The sequence below is a fragment of the Coptis chinensis genome, chromosome 6, assembly GCF_015680905.1.
Source record: "Coptis chinensis isolate HL-2020 chromosome 6, ASM1568090v1, whole genome shotgun sequence".
Taxonomy (NCBI): Eukaryota; Viridiplantae; Streptophyta; class Magnoliopsida; order Ranunculales; family Ranunculaceae; genus Coptis; species Coptis chinensis.
The window spans coordinates 73012614-73036138 of NC_141461.1; the positions used below are offsets into that span (position 1 = coordinate 73012614).

General features: G+C 37.6%; 1 long non-coding RNA gene and 1 pseudogene across 1 annotated transcript; both read right to left on the reverse strand.

Moving 5' to 3' along the window:
- Nucleotides 1-18271: 18271 nt before the first annotated feature.
- Nucleotides 18272-19510, reverse strand: LOC147494373 (uncharacterized). The gene is made up of 3 exons (XR_015200057.1): nt 18625-19510; nt 18459-18524; nt 18272-18378 (listed from the first exon to the last, which is right to left on the reverse strand). It is a non-coding gene; the product is annotated as an uncharacterized LOC147494373 (long non-coding RNA).
- A 1940-nt stretch (nt 19511-21450) lies between these two features.
- LOC147494374 (polyubiquitin-like) lies at nt 21451-23145 on the reverse strand (annotated as a pseudogene).
- Nucleotides 23146-23525: the final 380 nt, after the last annotated feature.

Consider the following 23525-nt stretch of genomic DNA (forward strand, 5'->3'; position numbering starts at 1 on the left):
GTCAGCATAGGCAGGTGGCAATTGATGGTTTCAAATTGATACCACCTGGCAAGAAAGAAGACACGTACCAATTCAAACCAGGTGGTTTGAATTGAAATTAGCTAAAAGACAAAACACAAAAGTACAAAACATTAAATGAAAGTTTTGTTTCGTAACAAAACTTTGGGTCAAATTAATTCACATAGAGACAAAACTTAGATATTCAAAGTTTTGATTCTCTCAATTCAACAAAAGGCCAAAACCCAATTAAAACCGTCTCCAGTCTCCAGCCTATATATATGAGGGGGTCGCCTTCATTATTTCCCCTTCAGCATTTTCATGCTTTAGCTTCCATTTCGATTTAGTTTCTTTTCGATTACTTACATTACGTCATTTTTATTTCAGCGGCTTAATACTGATAAGTTATTTTACCCTTAATATGCTTGATCATTTCTTTTCTTGTTTAATTTTACGTCACGCATTTATTTACTTAATGTATCTGACAAGTTTTATTATTCCTCCTATGATGATGAGCTAATCCCCTCGGGGAGGGGTTATCTTTGCTTCGATGTAAAAATCGGATTGACTTCGTTAATATTCTAGAATCACTACTTAGGAATTAGACATAGAATTAACATCCGGTCCCAAAATGACCGAGGATCGCATACAAAGTTGGAGTCTTTGATGCTCCAGATAGTCTGTAGCGACAAAATGTCTCCTGCGACTTCTGCAGTGTCGACACTCTCCAATCGTCAAATGATGTGAACTGTGCGGGAGCGAAATAATATACCGAGATGAGGTATTATCGAAACTCCTTATGCTAGTGAAATCGACCTAGAGATGTGGGCATGCACTAGGGATCAATACTCGACGGCGTCGTCTCGAAACGAGACGAACTAGAGATGTAGTGATTTAGTAATAAAAACCTGTTGAAAAATGATTCTTGCATGAGTATGATTAACTCTCTCCCTGTTTCTCTACTTTTATTTACCTACATATAATCGCCGTAGTAATTTATATTATTTGCATTACCGTTATTTTAATTAAAACCAACTAAAAGAAACCTAAAAATCCTACTCACCTAAAGTTGTAACTCCAGTTGTGAACCTATCCGTGCCCTAAGGTTTGGACGATCCCTTACTCGACCTATCCTACCAATCCCACGTGAGTAAGGTAACTTGACTAAAACGTACGACAATACGGACGTTGGACTTTGGACTTTGGACTTGGACTGTGGACCTTGGACTTTGGACTGTGGACCTCGGACTTAAGAAAATAAGTAACCGAAACCAATAAACGTGCCTAAAAAGCGTTCTATCACTCCTATAGGATTAGCTTCCAAAATTCTATGAAATAGTAAAATTTTACGAAATTAAGGTACCCAATTACATTATGCATCAATATTTCGATATTTATACATGCAATTTTAATATGTGAACGTACAATATGCTAAATTAAATATATCATCCCCAAACAATTTGGGAGAAGGGGGTTCATGAAATAATTCAATAGCACAGTTAAATTACTTAACTAGCCTAGACTCTATTGGAGTAAACATGATATGATAGGCAAAAAGGCGGCAAAACGTTTTGAAATGAAAGACCAAAATACGCCACCCCGAAACAAAATTTGAAAACACTTGTAAAGTTTGAAATTTTTTGTTTGGCCTATACTCCAGAAAGGTGGTATTGTACAAAACTTTGGGTCTTTTAAAGTCAGATTTCCTAGACTTACTAATACATGTTTATGTTTTAATTTTTTTAATTTTTTATATGTTTGATTTTTGGAAAAACAAAATTACGATGAAATAAAATGAGTCGTTTATAGTCAGATACTCGAGACTTTATTTAATCTATATTAGCATGCCGTTTACCATATATCAACAATCTAAAGAGTTGTGGGTCTTTCCATAAATAATTATCATAGAATGCACCCCCAAACAGAATTAAGCACCAAGACTTCCTATGATGTGACTTAGCGGAATGAGAGTGAAATCTAATGGACCTAGAATGTAACCTAGCATGTAATTTCTTTTTTTTTCCTCCAACGAAAGGGTGTCTTAGTGAGTGGTCGTGAGAAAATAAATGGTTGTGGAAAATACTTGGGATATGGATAAGTTTTAGAAGGAAGGGATGGAAAAAATGAGAAAGTGTTAGGTGGCTTGTCCTTGGGTATTACTTTTGCACTATATGGGTTTAGAAAGTCATGAAGCATAGGAGAACCAAGAAGGTTTAGTGCAAACTGAAGGTGTCTTTGAAAAAGTGGAGGGAGGGGAATCGAGGTGGTGGTAAATGATTTGTATTTATTAGGGATTAGCTCAGGTGGATGGTGGTCGGGTGGTGCTTTAGGTAGTTCTTGAGAAGGTGGATCATCACAGGCTCTTAGAAACTCGTCGAATTCCTCATCTAGGTTGTTCGCATCCACATAATTGTGGTATTCATTTACATCTTTGAGGAATTCATCTACCTCTTCTATTGTGAGATTGACTACATCTCCCATAGGGTCGGAAGGTAGGGTGAAAAATTCTTCCTCTATTTTAGTTATGTGTAGGGAGTAGAAATTGTGATTTTTATCTTCTTTCATAAGAAGGATATCTACTAGTGTGGGTACTAAGGCGTCGGCCGTAGTAATATTAGATACAAAACTCTCAATGGACTTTACTTCTCATTCTACAGGCAAACCTAGTTGTCCATGCTTGAGTCTAAACATGTTAACCTCTACAGACAGATTTCCAAAGGAAAGAGTCATTGATCCATCCCGAAAATTGATTTGGGCATTGGCAGTTGCCAAGAAAGGACGCCCTAAGATGATGGGAATAGAATTATGAGCAATTTTTGTGTCAAGAATAACGAAGTCGGTTGGGTAGTAAAAATCCTGAACTTTAACGAGAATATTTTCAACTACGCCTTTGGGATACTTAATAGAACGATCGGCTAACTGCAAAGTCATTTTGGTCGGTTTAAGTTGTTGGAAACCTAATTGTTTATATAAATAAAAATGGAGTAAGTTAACACTCGCCCCTAGGTCTAATAGTGCAGTTGTTATGAAGTTATCGTCTAAGGTGCATTATACGGTTGGACGACCAGGGTCTTTGTACTTAACAATATCGTTATGTTCAAATAAAGAGGGATATTGTTCAGTTAAGAAGACTTCTTTGGGTGTTTCCTCTTCATGGTGCACAACTCTTTTAGAAACTTAGCGTGTCTAGGTAGACTTTTTATAGCATCTAGAAAAGGTAGGCTTGTAGTCAAAAAATTTAACACTTTCCTAATCTCATCAAAACTCTCGTCCTTTTTAGACACAACTAGTCTCTGGGAAAACAGTGGTTTTTCTCTATACTTAGCATAAGGGTCAACAATATTATTAACTTTGTCTTTATCTTTTGCCATTTTCCAACTAAGTTTTTATATTGGAACCTCTACAGGTGTAGGATCATCAATTTCTATTAAAGAGTCTTGTAAGGTTTTACCTTTTGGTTGTGGTTGGACTGGAACTTCTATAGTTGTAGGGTTTTCAGTTTTTATGACAGTATTTGGTATGGTTCTATGCTTAGTTTGTGGGCGATCTTTAGGCATAGTTACTTTGTTATCAACTACTTTCCCAGAAAGAAGGGTAGTGACTGCCTGTAGGTCCCCTTTGTTTATATTATCATTACATTGAATACTATTTACTTCAAAGGTAGTGTTTGTTGACTTAGGATTAGGCACAACTTGACCTGAAAACATGCCTTGTTGGTTATTATTTTGGTTAGGAGACATGTCAATAACCTTTTGGCACAAAGACTACATCATTTGCATCGTTTGTTGTAGCATGTTAGTGTTTTGATCATGCTGATCTTTCATCAAGTTGGAGTTTCTATAGATGGTTTAACTGGTGGAGTGATTGGAACTATGGCTTGGTGCGTGGTCATGTCTTGATGTTGATTGTTCTGGGTCACGGGCACTAAACTTCTGTTCTGGTCACCTAAATCACCTTGTCCTAGATGTTGGTTAAAGTGGTGGAAGTTTGTAGTAGGCCTAACGTTTTGATAATTAATACCTGGGGGTGTAGGTTGTTGTTGTTGATTATAATTAGTGTTTTGCATCCATTGTGTGTTAGGGTTGGTGAAAGCGTAATTATCTACGGGTTGTGGTGGTGGTGAACCGTAGAGCAAGGGAATAAAGGAATTGGTATGGTTAGGATTAAAACATACATTACATGGAAGGGAGTTGATGTTCATGACTGGAGTGGGTATCGCTTCTTGTTTATGCACAAAGAGGGCATCAACCTTTTTAGTGAGGGATTCAATAAGAGTTTTAAGTTCATGGTCAGGTTTTACCTCAAACATACTGGTTGCCTTAACTGTTGAAGAAGAAGTATTGGAGCGAGAGTAATCATTACCTCCCCAGTTGTTACTTTTCTTAGATTGATTTTCTAAGAAGTTATAAGCATCTATGGCTCCTTTACTTAAGAAATTACCTCCATTCATGATGTCTAACGTCTCCTTATGGTGTTGGGATAGGCCTTTGAAGAAGGCACGAACTAGTGTGTCTTTACCAAGATTATGATAGGGACATTCTACTAGAAGATCAGTTAAACGATTCCAAGCCTCAGAAAAGGATTCTTGAGGCTTTTGGCGAAAGAAGTGAATATTTTGTAGCATCTTATCAGTCTTCTTTGGTGGGTAGAATTGTTCCATAAATAGTTCAACTAGTTTTTTCCATGTGTCGACAGAGTTTGGCTTTTGTGCTGTTAGCCAAGTAGCCGCTTTCTCAGCTAGGGTGAAAGGAAATACCCTTAGCTTTATTTGTTCAGGTCTTACGTTAGGATGACGAAATGTAGTAATTACTTGTTATATCCTACGTAAGTGTTGATAAGACTTCTCATGGTCTAAGCCATGGAAAACAGGTAGCAGATTAAATATATTGTGGGGTGAGGGATTCTAAAATTTCCCGTAGTATCTGCAAGAATTATGCAGGACTCAGGTTCATCATTCAAAGCCTTATAAAAATCAGAGAGGGGTCTCTCTGCTATTTCTTCACCCATTGCTACAAATGTAGTTGGGGTGAGTGTATGTGGTGTGTGTGTGGTGATGTATGAATTTCTAGATAGGCGATTATTTTTGCGTCGATGATAAACTAATAATGTAGGTTTACATGTACCAGATCTTAATCTCATGCAAGTTTTAAGTCTAATAAGCAATTCCTAATGAGCATGCAAAAATAAGTATGATTATTACTAGAAATAGAATCATCTGATAGTAGATTCGAGGATATATAGAGGTGTTACCTGGAGCGTCCTTGCTATGAGTATAAATAGCGTCTTCAACAGCCTTGAAGCACATCTACGTTACTTGAACAATTATAAGAGTACTGGTACAGGTACACGGTGTGGATTGTGAAGTCCCGTAAAAAGATTAACCTTATTAGTTTTAAAATTTTAAGAATTAGGAAAAGGCTTTTTACTATGGGCTTCGTGTTAGGCCTAGATGTCAGGCCTGTGAAACGGGCTTTGGTAGTGGGTGTGCTTACTAATTTAAGTAAGATTAATTAATTTTTTTGTATTTTTTATCAAACCAATGGCCAAGTCACTTAGGAAAATGAGGGAGGTTGTCCGTGCGTGCACGCTCCTTAATTAGAGAACCCCAAATTCTTTCAGTTTGCTAGACACCGTTTAGAATGAGAAAAAATATTTATGCAATACAAGTGCTGTACTGTATTGTACTTGTGAGGTAATATTGTAATTAATATAAAAAATAAATTTAATCTAATTAACATAGGGCGCACGCGCTCCAAAATAGTATTTTTTTAGTAAATTTAAAGGAGCACGGGGCACGCTTCAAAATAGGGGAAATTAAAATTGGTCGCCTATGGTGTAATGTCTTAAAGCTTTGTAAAAAGGTAATTCTAGAGCTCCACGCCGTTAGTAAAAATAGTGGGTTGAAATTTTTAAGGTCAGGTCACGGGAGGGCAGGGAGTTGGTTGAGCAACTCATATGCACTCAAACAGTTGTAGAATTTTTTTGGACAATCGTGAATAGTGTAAACAATGTTTTGTTTTGTGAATAGTGAGAACATTTTTGCTAATCTAAACATGCTATACGTAACAAAGCAAGATGGCAAGCAACGCCATTTGATAAGAGAAGAAAAGTAGATGTGAAAACAATAGTTCTAACATGCTAAAATCATTCTATCAATCAATAATAATACTCTCTAGAACATGTGGATATATGGGAGTAGTCGTGTTCTCCACTCTTACTTGCACGTACATATAACGAATCTAGACTAATCAAACTATTAACTAATGATAGAGTAATAATGATATGAAAATAGTAAATAATAGATATGAAATAGTAGAATTAAATAAGAGAAAGATATTAGAGAAGGTTAATCCACCACGCAATTCGATTGATCATTAGGTTGATTATCGAATTTGCCTATTGATCCCTAGAGAATACCAAGTCCTCTCGGATCAAGGTTCCACTAACATGAAAGTTTAGTTCCACCACAAATCTCTTTGATGGTCGCTCTAAACTCTAGTTCAACTCTTATGGTTTTTATCTCTAAACAACCATGAGAATCAAACTTGAAACTCTATTCTAAACAACAACCATTCTAATTAATCAATCATCCTCACATGGCTTCATAAACCCCCTCTAATGGATGTCTAGCCTTGTGTCATCAGAGTCATTATATTAAAGCAATAATGTCAAGACATAATAATGTAAAGAAGAATTGAATAAACTAAGCTTTTATTGAAGGTTTCTAATGGAGGCTACATACTAAACTAATTAACTAACCCTAAACTAAACTACAACTACACTAAACTAATTAGAGACTAAGGAGAGGAAGGAGAAGAAAGAGAGAATAAGTTTAGCCTTAACCTTCTTTATATAGGAGAGGGTTAAGATTATATTTTCGTGCATGGGTAAAAAAGGGAGACTTAGGGCCTCTAACGTGAGCCCAAAGTCCATTAGGTTAAGTCTAAAAGGGACAATTATGTTGGAAATTACTTCAGTGCCCTTTTTGTCCACTTTTATAGCTCTGATGAGGGCAAGACCAGGTCCATTGGAAAGCTTATTCTGAGATGGTCATTTTGACATAAAGTAGGCCTAATTCCGAGGCCCAAGTCCAAAGATACGTCTATTTAAAGTTATGTTGACTTTTATGTTCTTTTTTCTACCCTAATTGACTTTGATTTCCCAACTTTGATTGGGCTTGAAAAAATATTTTCTTCATGATTCTTGGGCTTTAAATGTAGAACTTCCTCAACAATCATCTTGACTCGTTTTCCATGCAAAATGACGTTTTAAGCACATAAACAACTTTAAGACCTGAAATACACAAAACACGTAAACATTATTAACTCTTATTTATTATATATATAATTGGCATAAATAGAATACTTTTAAGGGGTTTAAAATACACTTTTGGGTGCTTATTAGTAGGCTTAGGAGAGTTTTGTTAAAGCAATGATAATGCTTGGTAAAGAAAAAGAACGAGGTCTATCACTACTGATGATAGAGAAGCTTCAGAACGATAAAGACGAGGCCACAGCTGAGGTTGCCAAAGTTAGTAATGAGTCATCGGTTTTAAAAGAACGATTGTCTACTCTAGAGCATGAAAAAGATTGTTTGGTGCAGCAAAAAATAGCTATGGAGAAAGCAATAAAAGTGAAAGAGACAGATTACAAGAAAATTGTGCGAGAATTGCGCGTTGAAAAAGGTACCCTAGTTGTATTGAATCCAAAGCTTTCCACAACTTTACTTGAAAATGCTCAGCTGGAGGCTTCAACTAAGAAGCATGTTGACTTGCTAAATGGAACTTGAGATATGTTAAAAAATGCTCTGGAACATTATACTTTGCTATACGATTCTCGTTCGTTAAAAGAGAGTGGTGGTTTACTTCTGCCTAGTGCTTTAGAAGAAGCCATTGAAGACCTTAGCCTAGAAGGTAATTTAGGAGGAGATTCCACCCCTTCTAAAGAAGAAGACGAACAATTGTCTTAAATCGTGATTTATATATCGTAGAATTAGTAGTTAATCGTATGTGTTGCGGTTTTAAAATTTCTTAATGAGGTGGAAGTAGGAAGTAGGCAGTAGGTGCTAGTTTTTTTTTATTTTTCCTTGTAGTGTACTTGTGGTTGGAAGCTAGTACGAGATTAATAAGATAGCAACTTTGTTCCTTTTCATTTTGATTACTTTTGTGTTTAAATTTTTTTGGGTGTTGCAACGTGTAGTTGCTAGGCATCTTAGAATGGTAAATGTTATGCTTGGGCATGCTATGAAATGTAATGTATGATGATACATTTCTTTCTTCCCAATTAATCAGATGTGTTATATTTTTCACAAGCCTTGAATATCTTGCTAGCTAGTACCATGCATAAATACTTTGGAGAGATCGAGTACAGGAGTTCGTACCAAATACATGGTTAAATATGAAAAAGAAATGGATGAAAAGTCATTGATGTGGCATGATATTTTTATTTAGTTAATGTTTGAGAGAATGATGTGTATAAGCAAATTACCTTTGTTATTAACAAAGTAACTTGGACATCACCACTGATCATGTATTTGAGAAAGATTAAGACGTCATTTTAGCCTTACATTCTAATTGAATGAATGCTGAAGATGGAATCTTATCACTGATTTGTTTAAGACAGTAAATAGAATAGGTACTACTCATACAATTAGCACATCATATGATAAATTCGTATCGATGATTAACTTAAAAATTACTCAATGTTTTGACGCTCATTGATAAATTTTAAAGCGGAGAAATGAACATTTTGCTGACCCAATCAATTACGCAAAACTTGAGTCAACAATACATAAGCTAATGTCTCCTATCCATTTCCTTTGAGCCTCATATCTTGGAGGAATACATTTATTCCAAATTAGAGCTATACTAGCTAGCTATTGCGTAAAATAAGATTATGAATTGCAACAACTGCATTTGAAGCCAATTAGGTATGTTTGAACCATGTTTGTATTTGTTGGGTATATATTGCATTGATTAAATAATACATTAATGCACATGCATGGGGAGCTTGAACGAAGCTATAACAATTTTTAGAATCGATATTAGGCATAAACATTGAAATGCATAACTTGCTTTATGGCGTTAATTGTATATACTTTGGTATCACAAACCAAATTTCATGGCTTTGAGTGTATAGAGTTCGGTATCACAAACACAAACTCCATGACCTTGAATGCACAGAGTTTGGTATCGCAAACGTAAACTCCATGACTTTGAATGCATAGAGTTTGGTATCGCAAATGCAAACTCCATGACTTTGAATGCACAGAGTTTGGTATTGCAAACGCAAACTCTGATACTAACTAGAATAATAATAATATATACCGTCTAAGTGTAAGCGATGATCAAAATAAATGCTAACAAATGCACTTTTATTAAGCATTGATATGTTGAAGAAACATGAAAAGATCTACGAGGATATTTTCCAATGAATCATCACAACTGGAAGACAAAACAATTAATTTAATTATTGCTATGGTAAGAACCAAACATAAACTAACTGTAAAAACGCCTAAGATGGAGTGCATTCCATGGTTTTGGGAAAGATGTTCCTGAAATGGTGCGAAGGAAATATGATCCTTTGGAGGCAGGATGATCAACCACAAACGATCCTTCCCAATTTTCATATAGCTTCCCCGTATTAATGATTTTAGGTTTTCTGCATAACACCCAATCGCCTTCTTGGAAAACTTTTAAGCAAAGCTTCTTGTCATATTGTTTTTTCATTGAAGCATGTTAGTGTAGTAGACGAGCTATACTTTCTTCGCAAATTTCATATAAATTGGCTTTTGAGTGAGCCACCATTTCATCATTACAACCAGCCTTCATTGCAGCGGTGCGAGTTGTTTCAGCAAATATTTTAGTAAGTAAGATTGCCTTAGCACCATAGGCCAAGTTAAATGGGGACAACTCGGTTGAGCGCTTTGGAGTGGTTCTGTATGCCCAAAGCACGGCTGGTAGTTCTCTTGTCCATTTTACCTTAGCTTGTTCTAGACGACGTTTAAGGATATCTAAGATAGACTTGTTTGTTGCTTCAGCTTGTCCGTTAGCTTGAGGATGATATATATGGAGCAGAAAAATTATGTTGGATATGGAGACTAGCGCAGAAATTGTGTATTTCGTCTGTATCGAACTGCTTGCTATTATCAGATATTAACTAAGTAGGGATACCAAAACGACAAACTGTATCTTTTCACAAAAATCGCTTGACATCGGAAGCTTGAATATGCACTAAGAGTTGTACCATTGCCCATTTAGTAAAGTAATTTGTAGCAACCAATAAGAAACACACATTCCCTGGAGCTCTAGGGAAAGGGCCAATGATGCCTAAACCCTACTTTGCGAATGGCCATGGAGAAAAAATGGGATGCAATTCTGTGGCAGGTAGAATGCCTATGTTGTAGTGCTTCTGACAAGGAACACATGTCTGAGGAATGTGTTTGGCATCTAACTGCATATGAGGCCAACAATATCCCTGTGTCATTGCTTTATGAGCCAAATTTCAACTACCGACGTGATTGCCACAAATGCCCGCATGAATTTCTTGCAACACGAGTAGGCTTTCTGCTTTGGTGAGGCATCTGAGCATTGGAGACAAGGGATGTCCCTTTCTATACAATTGTGGAACACCATTGGACGAAGATACTATTATGAATTTCCATGCGTTTCGCTTGACATTCTCCACGAATTTTGGGTTTGAAGGGATTATTCCGTTGCTCATAAAGGTAATTAATGGATGTCGCCAGTCTTCAGTTGGTGCTTCCAACATAGGTAGGTTAAAGACGTGTGGCTCCTCTGTTGATTTGTCGACATCCTGGTCACCTTGAACAATTTCTGTGTCATTCCCTTCAGTACACATTCCTCCATCTAGTAGGGAGTCAGTGTTAAATTTGTTAGGCAACAAAACATCATCATTGTCATACTTTCTATTTTTGGTGTTCACAACATGAATGCTTGAAGGTGATGGGTTTGAAGAAGTAGTGAAAAAACAACACGCATTGATGTAAATGTCATTGAGCTGCTCGACAGACAAATCAATACTTGGATCCTTCTGGAAATCAATGCTAACATTTCTTGGGCCGTCAATAGCGACTATTGCAGAGAGGTATGCCAAGGCGTTAGCATGTCGAATGTCTTTTCGAGGTCTCTGAATGATTGAAATGACATCAAATTGACGAGCAAGCCTATGGATAAAGTCTAGATATGTTGCCATTTTATTGTCTCGTGTTTCAAAAGAGTCTTCAAATTGACTTGCCACTAATCGAAATTCTGTAAAAACCTGAAGCTTTCGAACTTTAAATTCTAAAGCAGTACGCATGGCATAAAGGATTGCTTCATATTCTGTTGCATTGTTCGATGCTTTGAAACCAAAATGAACTGAACGCTCAATCACTGAATCGCCAAGCTTAATAAAAACACACCCGATCGAGCCCAGATCCAAACTTGTTATGTGACCCGTCTATGTAGACTATCCATACGTTTGAAGATGGGGTAATAGATGTTTGTGGGACCTCGTCGCCCCCAATTGTTGCCTCTTTAATGGATGGGCCTTCATCTTGATTATTTTATGGGACCATATCATCGATTGGAAAATCCGACATTAAAGATGCAAAAACATAACCTTTTTTGGAAGTGCGCGGTTTGAAAATAATTCTATATGCACTTAAATAATTTTCTCATTATGCTAGTCTACTCAATTCTTGTGCATTACGGAGCACTTTATGAAGAGGGTACTCAGTGTATACCTTGACCAATCGTCCTTGAAAGTATGGCTTAAGGTGTCTTGCAAAGTGAACCAAAGCGAGAGCCCTTTTCTCAATTCTTGAATATTTAGTTTCCGCCCCCGTTAGAGTTTTGCTGATGAAAAAAATTGGGCATCCATCTTCACCATCAACAAATAAAATGGCACTTACCGCAGTGTCTGTGGCAGCCAAGTAAATTCCGACAGGTTCTCTTATAACTGGACTAGCCAGAATAGGAGGTGACCTAGATAGTTTTTAATTGATTGAAATGTATTTTCACATTCATCATTCCATACTGCCGAGTCTTTTAAAGTCTGAAAGAAAGGACGACATTTATCAGAATATTTAGAGATGAAACGATTGATCGCTGCCATACGCCCCATGAGTTGTTGTATCTCCTTCTTTTTCTTTGGTGATGGCATATCGAGGATTGCTCTAGTTTGTTTAGGGTTTGCTTCAATTCCTCTGCGAGTCATCAAATAACCCAAGAACTTCCCTGAGATAAAGCCAAAAGAGCATTTTGAAGGATTGAGCCGCATATTAAACTTTTCCACTCTTGTGAATACTTCTTGTAAATCTACCAAATGATCACTACTAATTTTGGATTTAACAACCATGTTGTCAATGTATGCTTCCATAATCTTGCCAAGCATGTCTCCAAATATAGTATTGATTATTTGCTGATAAGTGGCACCAGCATTTTTCAACCTGAAAGGCATCACTTGATAGCAAAAAATTCCTTGATCAGTTATGAATGACGTTAATTCCTAGTTTTCAACAGACAATGGGATTTGGTAGTATCTGGAAGAAGCGTCCATAAATGATAGTCGTGGAAATCCGGATGTAGCATCAACAAGTTCTGATATCCGCAGAAGAAGGAATGGATGTATAGGGTAGGCTTTGTTAAGATTGGTGAAGTCGATGCATACTCTCATCTTGCCATTCTTCTTCGGCACTGCTACCACATTGGACAACCATCTAGGATATGAAACTGGTCGAATAAAATTGACAGAGAGCAGACGATCAATCTCTTCCTTAACCTTCAGTTTTCTATCAGGAGCCATATGTCTAGGCTTTTGTCTTACAGGCTTAACATTAGTATTAATGTTAAGCTTGTCACAGGCAACATTTGAGTGTATACCTGGCATTTGTTCCAGAGACCAAGCAAAAATGTTATTGTTCTTTCTGAGTAGAGTAACCATTTCTCTTTGTTCATTTTTTGATAGCTCAGCTGATATGAAGGTTGTTTCTTTGCTTGAATCTCTTATTTGAACTTCTAAGAGGTGGTCTATAGTCAGTGGTCCTTCACTTAATGATATGGTTGAACAAATTATTTGTGGTTCGGATTGTGCTTTAACGACTTCTTGTGAATTGCGTAAAATTGTGTTTCCATAGATATCAGGTTGACGGTAATCATCTAATATTTTTTCGTGACAACGGTTGAAAGCCATCTGGTCTCCTCGTATTTTGCAAATTTTGTCGAGAGATGGAAATTTCACTGCTTGGTGGAGGGTAGAGACAACAACACCCATACAATGGAGCCAATCCCTACCTATAATTGCATTGTAGGAAGATTTGCAGTTCATTAAAAGAAAATCAATGTTGACCGCCTTATCCATGAGTTTGACTGGTAAAGAAACTCTTCCCACCGGAGTTGCTGTTGTTCCATCAAAACCAATTATTGGGTTGTTATCTGCGACAATCAAATTTTATGAAAGTTTCATGTCATTGTAGCAACTTGAAAAAATCAGACTAGCAGAACTTCCAGTGTCTATCATGACAGGCTGCACTTGCCATAGACCAACGTAAGCTGTGATAACGACGACATCGTAATGAGGGTGATGGACGCCAATTAGGTCTCTGTCAGTAAAACACAATGGGCTATGTTCGATGGTTTCTATGCAAGTTCCTTCAATAAAATTGAAGCTATTTATGTGATACAATTCACATAAAAATCCCAACTTTGCTCTTTGCTCATATTTCTGTTTTGTGCATGACATGTCATTGATTCTGGTGTGACCAGCTTTGATGAGTTGTAGCCAGAGAATGACAAATTATGTTTAGCACTTTTGGTGTTTAAGAATTTATCTAGATGTCCTTTCTCTACTAGCTTTTGTATCTTTCCTCGTAAAGATATGCATTGTTCAGTTTCGTGACCAAAGTCATTGTGAAAAAAACACCATAGATTTTTATCACGCCGAGACTTAGTATCTTCAGGTAGAGGCATTGGAGGGAATAGCAGATTGTGACTTTTGATCTTTTCATAGATCGAGGCATATTTGGTATTCAGTAGAGTGAGCTTCATTTCTTCACAAAAATTGTTGGTCTTTCTAAGATCTTGCTTCGGTTGTTGAGTTTCCGTTGTGGACTCCCTTGGGGAGATACGACGACTGGCATATGACCGATGATGTTGTCCATCACGCCTGTTGTCACGACCATTGCTATATCTAACATCACGGACATCAGGAGTCTTCAATCGCCTTAATAAATTTGTTGAAATATTTCTTGGCTTGGATTGATTTGGTCGATTATCAGGGACAGCATCAGTGGTCCGGAATCTTTTACTATTGCCTTGCAATCGGTAGAATACATTGCGGTTTTCACCAGATCTCAGAATTCTTGATGGAATGGAGGAAGTAGTATCGTTGTTGTCTGTCTGTACTTGATTCCCTTCGTTTATTTGCTTCTGCAAGTCCGCATTCTGCTCCTTTTCCCTTCTAAGTTTGTTACGCAGTGCCTCTAGGGTCAGGTCTTCATCGTTTGTTTCCATATTTTATGGATTTGCAACTGCATCTATCGAATTTGTATCCTTAGGAGGAGAAGATACTGGAGCTTGGGACCTTCGAAATGTAGATTTGTGCTGTCGTGGTATTTGCAGCAACAAAGTTGGAGCCTGTTGGTTTGATGCAACTTGATTGACACGAACTTCAACATTTGGTAGATTGTTTCCCTCGGATGTTTCTACTTTTGCTTGCTTGCTTGAGACCTTGTTTTATTAGCCATTGACAAAGATTGAGAGAGATTCGTGGAAGAGGGAACGTTAATAAGAACCGCAGACGGCGCCAATTATGTTTGGGTAAGAATTTATCCAAACACATTATTGAATCTACAAAGGAGGATGTTATGTAAAGAGTGAGACTGTGCTTTTAACGGCTACGTATCCAGAATATGTTTCTAGAATCAAGTCTCCAAAAACGTAGTTCTTTGTTAAGTGAAGAGTCCTATTTATAGAAAAGGAAAATAAGAGTTCTGAGAGTACATGGACTCTCACTAGATAAGACTGGTTAACTGAATATATGACTGGCTCAGGTGATTAACTAAACTTGTGAGTCGTATATCTAGATGTCTAACTTACCATGTGAGCCCTCTAGGTGGCTAGCTAACTGGACATGTGAGCCGTCCAGGTAACCACTTAAGGTTTCGATTGGGATCGGTCACTTAGACTTAATGTAAAGACTAAATCCCTAATGAAGTCATTAGCCAGGGTACGAATGTGGAGGTACATACACATACCGGCAAGAATGGGTCGGATATGATGACCAAATTAAAGTTTTTCCGAAAGGCAAGTTTGATATTTGTTGTGCTACTGCCGGAATGGTAGCACACTCCTCCTATTGATTTGGGAATGTGTGGAGGTATCCTCCTCATGGCTCAGGAGGGGGAGATTGTTGGGTGTTATCCCTTACATGAGGAATATTGGAAAAACCAAGTAGCTGTTGTTTTTGGGTCGTATTTGGTATTGTTTGTGTGTCAAGAAGGAGGCGTGCGTGAGCCCTCCTATGCTTGTCTCAAAGGGCGCACACGCCCTTGCCTAAGAAAAGAAGATAGTTTTTTATTCTCTTTTTCGTGAAACAAAGTTACTAGAAGTTGGTCAAAGAGGTGCGCGTGCACCCTCCTATGCCTGTTCCAAAGGGCGCGAGCTCCCTTGCCTCTACATATCGAGTTCCGATTTTTCTCCAATGAACCGAAATTTCAGATTACTATAAAACCAAAGTTAGGTTTTTAGTAAGAAAAGTCTTGGAGAGAAACCCAATTTTGAAAGCAACCAAAATTGAGAGAAAACCCTTGCAAAGAGATAAAGCAAATTGGCATATTTCACCCTCGAACTTGTCAAGTTTTACCACTTACGCCCCTAAAGTTCAGTTTAGGCAATTTTAACCCTGTACTTGTAAAACGTATCCACTTTCATATTTTCGGTTCATTTCCGGCACCTGAAGAGTGACGTGGATTAATTTTTTTCTTACGTGGAATTTCTAATTTTGAGATGTATCAAATTCTTGCACACTCAGCACACTCTGGTCAAGTCAAGTCAACAAAGACATGAGAAAATCATGTGACCTACCAACAAAACCACTCGCGCGCGCACAAAAAATTATTCCCTCTCGTATTTTCTATCCCCAAATCCCCAAATACCTAATTTGAAACCCTAATTCACAAATTTTCAAATTGAAAGTATGGAAAATCTAAATTGAAACCCTAGTTCACTGTTGTTGCTCAAACTCATCATTTCTGCTCAAACTCTTCATTGTTGCTGCTCAAACTCATCATTTCTACTCAAATTCTAGATGTCTATGTCTAATTCTACCACATCTGTGAACTCTCGAGGCAACTCCCGATTCCGAACCATTTGCTATTATGGACTTGAACCCAAGTTATGGATTTCTTAGATGCCAACGAACCCCGAAAGAAGATTTGTTGGGTGTAGAAAGTTTCCACACCCAGAAAGGTGTTTATTCTTTGTCTGGGTTGATCCACCGGCAGAGAATGATCATGAAGTGATTATTGCAGAATTGAGAGCTGAAATTGCAGAACTGAAGAAGAAGAACGAGAAGAAGAAATGGATTATAGTGTTTGTTTTTTCTTACTTGTTGTTGTCCTGGTTGAAGTGAATTGTATCGACTTTAAAGATTGAATGTATTGACTGGTTGAGTTTGAATGTATTGACTGGTTGAAGTGATTTTTGAGATGTCTTTGGAAGTATGTTTTATGCAAACCTTACTCGTTGAGTTTTTAGATGATATGTGGATGTGAACCATTACAGAGTAGAGAGCATTAGAGTCGGTAGTGTCTGTTTGTTCTGAATGAAATAAGCTATAGATAATGAGAGCATTAGTGTCTGTTTATCAATTTGTTCTGAATGAAAAAACAAACCAAATTTGTGCCTCTTGCTGTTCAAATGAGATAGACATCACATTCCACATTATAAACTTAGAATTGAGCAAATTGAATGGTAATCTTTTCCAGAGCAACATAACTTAAAGGCCTGAAAAGCAGCAACAGAGAAACATAACTTAAAGGCCACGAGCAATAGAGCAACATAATACATAACCAAAATCTCGACAATTGTTCCAACAGAGCAACATAACTTAAACAGAGAAACATAAAATAGCTTTGTTCCAAAATACAGAGCAACATTAAACATATCAACATCAAACAACTTTGTTCCAAAATACAGAACCAAAATACTGACAATTCCTACTGACAATACTAACAATGCCTACTGACATAACCAAATTAAATAGAGGTGTTATATCCTCCAATTGGTCTTGGTCTTGGTCTTGGTCTTATAGCCCGTACCCTAAGGCTTAATACCCAAAGTCTTTGTTGATCTTGTATTCTTGGATGGACCTAAATCAAGAATCACGGCTGGAGTTGATGCAGCTTTTCTAGTAGGAGCTTTAGGTGCGAATAATGCTTACGTCCCTGCAGTGCGGTGATGTTTTTCCTCGCGAGGCTTTAGGGGATTTAGGTGCAGTCTTGGCTTGACTTGTATCCAAAATCACAGCTTTGCCTTTGGGTTGTTTACCTTTGGGTGCAGCTGATGCTTGTGTCTCAGTAAGAGCAGCTGATGACCTTGTATTCTTGGCAGGACTTGTAGCAAGAATCACAGCTTTACCTTTGGGCTGTTTACCTCTGGGTGTAGATGATGCATATTGTGAAGCAACAACTGGATTTGATGGTTATGTCATAGTTGGGACCTACAAATATGACATGTGTGTATATGTATTAAGTATACAAATTAAAAACAAAACCAATAAACAGAGCAATACCATATTTACCAATAAACAGAGCAAGACCATACCACATTCTCTTATACTTTTAAGTCTCCCTCTTATAAATGTAGTGTTATCAGCTTTCATTTTTAAAAGCTCCAAGCCGCTTTACTTTTTAAGTCTCTGCTTTCTCTTAAACAAGTTATAAATTTCTGATTTCTAGCAAACTTTAATTTTCTACACATAGCAAGTTAGGCTATATATGGCAGTACACAGTGAAGCAGAGACAAATAAAGGAGTTGTAAAGGAAGTACTAAGAAGTTGTAAAAAGAGAAGAAGGAGTGTACTTTCGAGAGACAAATAAAGGAAGTACATGATACTACTAGAAATAGAGCAATACCATATCATTTTGGATCTGCTTTTTTAGGATTTGTTTTACTTTGAGGTGGAGCTGTTGTACTTGGAGGTGCATTACTTGGAGCTTTGCTGTACTTGTGGGGGTACTTGGAGGTGGAGGCTAGCTGTATTTGGAGCAAACAGTACTTGTGGGGGCACTTGGAGGTGGAGTTGCTGTACTTGTGGGGGCACTTGAAGGTGGAGCTGTTGCACTTGGAGATGCAGTACTTGGAGCTGCAATACTTGGGGCCTACAAAAAAAGCATTATTGACCCAAAAGTAAACAAATTAAACATCATATGTTTAAAGATAAGAATGCCATTATTGATACCTGTTTCTTCTTTGATCTCTTTTGTGGTGGTGCACTTGTGTTCCCCTCTTTGTTTTTTCTTTTCACCTTCGAGTAGATATAAATATCCAAAATAACCCAAACAACAATATAAGTCAATAATTTAAATATCCAAAATAAAAATAGAAATAATAAAATAACCACTTACAGTCAATTTAGGTTGCCTTTGAGTTGGTGCAATAGGTTCTTTGCATCCTTTCTTGTTATGCCCCATCTCCTTACAGTTAGAGCATCTCATATGTTTCCCTCTCCTTGAAATTTGTGGTCCCTTCTTTGGTGACTCATGTGGGTCCTTCCTCCTATTTCTTTTGGGTCTACTGGGCATTCTTTTTTGCCTTTGGAGGCAACAATTTTATACATTTGGTCTTCACCCATTGTACTTCTCCATTCAAAGGTTTTATATGTTCTTCATAAGCATGCTTAACTGTCTCAACCTTATACCATGTCTGCACAAAATTGTCCACCCTCTTGGTAGCTTTAAAGATGGCAGAAATTGCATGACAACATGGAATCCCAGTAAGAATCCACTCTCTGCAGCTGCAAATCCTCTTTCTTAGGTCAACTGAATATCCATCATTCTCATTACTAACCTGAAAATCTTCAGCCCCATGGTATATGCACAACCAGTCTCTACTTGCCATCTTGTTTTCTTCAATGGTTTTCCTAATTCTTGGAGAAAACACATCAGTCCACTTCTGCATTGCTTCCCTCTTTTTTTGCATCCTGTTTACTATATAAATCCTGATGTCCTCCAACATATGAATTAAAGGCTTGAACCTTGCTCTAATAATACAACTATTAAAACACTCACTCATATTGTTCTCAACTGCATCACAAGAAGATGTATCCAACTGAAAAGCTTTACACCACTGTTCTGGATTTTGTTTGGTCCTTAAGTACTCTGCTGCATCAGCTGACACTAATTCAATCCTTTTCATGTTCCTCTCATAAACTGGAATGGTGGTACTTCTAGCAGTCATCCAAAAAAGTCCTTTTAACATAGAACCATTAAATCTCTTCCTAAAATTGGCATATACATGCCTTGCTGACACACCTCAGTGTTACGCTTGATGGCAAAAGTGTGTGCACTTTGCATCAACCAACCCCTTCCGTTTGTCTGATATAATAGTCCACCCAAACCCATCTGCCACACCAATGTCATGAACCAACAAATTCACAAACCAGAACCAAGAATCTTTGTTTTCACCCTCAACTACAGCCCATGCAATTGGATACATTTGATTATTCCCATCCTACCCACAGCTGTCAACAATTCACCCTTTATATAACCCTTCAAAAAACAACCATCCAACCCTATCACAGGTCTACAATGCACCCATCCCTTTTTTTAGAGCATCTAGGCATACATAAAACCTTCTAAAATATTTTGGTGAATTAAGCTCATTTGTAGCACTTTCACCCTGCACTCTAACAGTACTACCTGGATTTCTTGTCAGCAACTCATGAGCATAATCATAAACCTTGGCATAGTGATCTATCATAACTGAATCCCTCTCCCCCAATGCAAACTTCTTAGCTCTGGAACATTGATTTAATGAAACATTGATTGCATATGTATGCAAAATAGAAGCTACAAAGTCCTCTAGCTTCCACCTAGGGTTGGCAAGGATTTGAGTCTTGTACTTCTTAGAAAGCCATCTAGAATTGCAAAATTTGGCATTGAAATCCCTATTACATTCATGCAAATCATTTAGTGATTTAATCTGCCAGCTACACTCAACTTGCATTGGACTGGCATGACATCTCCATTTACATCCTTCACCACAAATAGCAGTTACCCTGTTTGATTCATTCTTTATAAACTTAATTGGGTAACCATTTGCCACTCCATAATCTCTTAGACAGTCCTTGAACTCATCTTTACTTGTAAACCTCATACCCAAAGCAGGTTCAATTGCAAACATATTTGTCTTTGTATTAGATGTGGGCCAACTCTTCTTTTTCTTTCTACAAACCTCTGGTTCTACTGCTTCATCTTCTTCATCACTCTCTGATGGGATGTAATCTCCATCTTCTCCATACTCAATGTCATACCCAGTGTGCTTTGTTTCTTCAGACAATGCCACATCAGGAACCACATCAAGACGAGCACTAGTCCCTTCACCATTTATGTCATCTGCAGCAGTTTGACTAGCCCCTTCACCATTTTCATCTATGTTCTGCTTACACTTCTTCATTTCAACCCTTATATGCCTAACCTCAAGTAACTCTTCATCACTCACATTGTCTATACTACCAACTTCACTTTCAGCATCACTCTGAGAAGCACTATCATCACTAGCATCACTATCATCAGATTGCTTGTGTATAACATAAACTTCTATGTTCCCAAATACACCAGCCTCTTTTACCATTGAGCTTACATCACTATCAGTCCTAAATGGCCTTAACCCATTTTCTAATTCCACCCCAGGAGTGTTAAATAAAATTTCAGCTATACTACTAGGAGGATAACCAAAATCCTTGACCATATTTATGAGATAAAGGTATGTCATTTTAGCATTCATATCTTCATAAGAACAATTCATTTCTCCCCCCATCATACTGCAAATTAGGGCTACGCACAAAAGTCCCACCATGATGTACGCTTAAGATAAAAAAAAGATCCACTGCATTTAAGTAATGAAATTAACATCAGAAGATGCACAATTAACATTTATATAACGCAAATTACTATGGACATATCATAGAATCAAACATTTACTTACTTCAGGTCGTATTCAACAAAAAGACATCTAAACTTTGAGCAGCAACAATGAAGAGTTTGAGCAGAAATGATGAGTTTGAGAAACAACAGTGAACTAGCTAGGGTTTCACTTTAGATTTTCCATGGTTTCAATTTGAAAATTTGTGAATTAGGGTTTCAAATTAGGTATTTGGGGATTTGGGGATAGAAAATACGAGAGGGAATAATTTTTTGTCTTGTAGTGGTTTTGTTGGTAGGTCATGATTTTCTCATGTCTTTGTTGACTTGACTTGACCAGAGTGTGCTGAGTGTGCAAGAATTTGATACATCTCAAAATTAGAAATTCCACGTAAGAAAAAAATTAATCCACGTCACTCTTCAGGTGTCGGAAATGAACCGGAAATATGAAGGTGGATACGTTTTACAAGTACATGGTTAAAATTGCCTAAACTGAACTTTAGGGGGGTAAGTGGTAAAACTTGACAAGTTCGAGGGTGAAATATGCCAATTTGCCAAGAGATAAAGCTTGTAATGAGAGATTAGTGAAGATAGATCTAGTAAGTTTGGAGAGACTTTAGAAGAGTGATTGTAATCTTTCTTCCTACACTTATAAAAGGATTTGGTCTTGTGGAAGTAAGCATCATTAGCCGAACAACGTTACATCTTGTATCTTATTGTGATAAGTTATTTTACATTGCTATTGCTTGTTTGTGATAGTTAATTCCATAGCTTAGGTTGTGGTTGTTGGTTGGAGTGAAAGTTTAGTTTTTTTTTATTGGAACAGTAGATTGTCCAAGTGTAAGCTATCTTAGTGGGGATCGATTGGTATTGTTTTCCCCAACACTCAGATCAAAATTATTGGTGTTCCTCTAACTTGAAAGAAAATATGGATCCGCCAGGGTTCGGCCATCCTCAAGCTGCTTCCCAGCAAATATGATCCTCTGCTAGTCTGGTGGAATCCCTTCCTTATCTTGAATTTTCACTTTCACAATGCTAATTGTGTGAGCTCTCCACCTCTAGAGTGATGGTTTTTCCTGTGAGAGTCTTGGCAAAGATCTGCATACCTCCATGAAGGCGGAGTACATGCAGAGTAGATTCCTTCTGAATAGTATAATCAGCTAACGTCCTACCATCCTCAAATTATTTCCCTGTGAAAATTAACCTCTGCTGGTCAGGTGGGATGCCCTCCTTATCCTGTATCTTTGCTTCCACATTGTCAATAGTATCAGAGCCCTCGATCAACCTCCAACGTGATAGTTTTCCCAGTAAGAGTTTTGACAAAGATCTGCATGCCTCCATGCAGACGAAAGACAAGATGGAGGGCAGATTCCTTTTGAATGTTGTAGTCGGCTAAGGTCCGACCATCCTTGAGTTGCTTCCCAGCAAAGATGAGCCTCTGTTGGTCAAGGGGATACCCTCATTGTCTTGGATTTTCACCTTGACGCTATCAATTGTATAAGAACTCTCAACCTCAAGAGTAATTGTTTTCCCTGTGAGAGTCTTAACAAAGATCTGCATTCCACCTCTAAGATGGAGGACCAGATGCAAAGTGGACTCCTTCTGGATATTGTAATCAGCTAAGGTGCATCCGTCTTCAAGTTGCTTTCCAGCAAAGATTATTGATCTTTGTTGGAAAGCCTTCCTTGTCCTGGATTTTTGTCTTAACATTGTCAATTGTATCAGAATTCTCTACTTCAAGAGTGATTGTCTTTCCAGTGAGGGTTTTTACAAAGACTTGCATTTGTACGAAAAATGAAAAATACATTAATATTAGCATAAAGGGTAGAACAAACTCAACATTAAATAAAGGAGAAAAAAAAGAATGTAAATGAAATGGTTTAAAAGACAGTTTCAAGGGCAATTACAAGTAAACAAAAAATAGACCAATACCCAATAAAAAAATAATATTTCTGGATGGAGCCTAAAGTTATCAAACATTCAAACTGTTGGAGTTATCCCTCACATGAGGAGAGAAACTGGAGCTGGAGAGAAACAAGCGAATTCGGCATCGCGACAAAGTCGAGGCCACCCAGCTGGCCAGATGAGCAAGCCAGCGCTTCGAGTTCGATAACATAGAGGCGACCAGCTCAAAGTGGCCAGCCAGCCGGCTTCAGTCTTGGTGCGACTTCGCTCAGAGTGAGTGCGCCCGCGCTCAGGCTTAATTTCGTGGGCCCTTGCTACAGTACCCGCGAATTTGGTTTTTGGAGATAAAAACCAAAATCAAGGTTTTGGAAAACCTAACCCGAGACGAGAACCGGACAAATTCGGAAGGATTGAATCGGACTAAAACAAAGAGAGAGAACCTTTACGAGATACAACCCCAGAAAAGAGATAAAGTGATC